Genomic DNA, 1,121 nt, shown 5'->3' on the forward strand with positions numbered 1-1,121 from the left:
ATGTTCCTTTTGACTTTGTGAGATACGGTGCTAAAGACTGTCACCTGGAGTGGCTGACTTGGTTTCCTCCATACAATTCAAACCCAATGAATGTGAACAATTACTACTGACATCTGCTGCTTGCTTTGTACTCGCGAATATGAAATTTAATTCTTTTTATTAAAAGCTGCACTTTAACAACTCTTAAATCTTTGTGATGATTTGCGGAAGGAAGCCATTGTGGCAAAGTAACAAGCCCTTTAAGACTCAGCAAGTAAAGCGCACCCGTGAACAGTTAACGTCGAAACCTTACTGCGCATTACCTGCGTTTCAAGACACAACCTATAGGTGCCGCATACAAGCAACGTGCACACTACCCAAATTTCCTCTTTGTTTAGTTGAAAACACTGGGAGCGCCGAGACAAACGATCACCAGCAGCCCCAAAATACAAAAATTGTGCTTCCGAAATCTCTTGATATCGATTCCGCACAGACAAAGCGCAAGCACCTCATCCATGTGCTATTCACAGCAGAAACCCTTTTGTCAGATTATCGGTGAAACTCCGATCTGACTGACCGCAGTGCACTCTACAGTCAAGGTGACGAAATCGTACAAAGCCGTTCATCAGCTTTTCTGAATGTTTTTTGTCATTAAAATTGACAGACAGGCAGCATCCGGTGTCCTGGAACCTCATTTTCATTTCCACTAATGTTGCACTTACCAAACACAAATTATTTATGCAAAATCCTCAAAGCACTGCGGGACACAGCCTGCGGCGGGGCAATGGTGCCGTTCGGGCAGAGGGGGCGCTCCGGAGAGAGAGGTTGGCGATGAATGTTAAATACACAAAACTGTCCAGCAAATGTCACCCCAAACACCTGAAATTGTAAATGACAAAATTTTTAGCAATGCGTGGTGTAGTTCAATCAAACAGCAATGAAAGGATTCGGCCAGAAAAGCACTGGGAATGAATAGAAATCGGCAACCTGAGTGCCGATCTTGGTTTTGATCCTTGGTTCCATTCCAACCAACAATGTAGACACTTCTTGTTTGATCCATTTCATTAATTTTCAAGAAACTCAAAGCACCCCTACAATGCAGAAGGAGGCCATTCGGCCCTTCAACCCTGCCCTATCATCCG

General features: G+C 44.0%; 1 non-coding gene across 1 annotated transcript; it reads right to left on the reverse strand.

Moving 5' to 3' along the window:
• Window positions 1-388: 388 nt before the first annotated feature.
• Window positions 389-523, reverse strand: LOC145355221 (U11 spliceosomal RNA). Its single transcript, XR_013888947.1, has one exon. It is a non-coding gene; the product is annotated as a U11 spliceosomal RNA (small nuclear RNA).
• Between the last annotated feature and the right edge of the window lie 598 nt (window positions 524-1,121).

This window comes from Carcharhinus amblyrhynchos, chromosome 18, assembly GCF_965287045.1.
Source record: "Carcharhinus amblyrhynchos chromosome 18, sCarAmb.v2.hapA, whole genome shotgun sequence".
NCBI classification, from domain to species: Eukaryota; Metazoa; Chordata; class Chondrichthyes; order Carcharhiniformes; family Carcharhinidae; genus Carcharhinus; species Carcharhinus amblyrhynchos.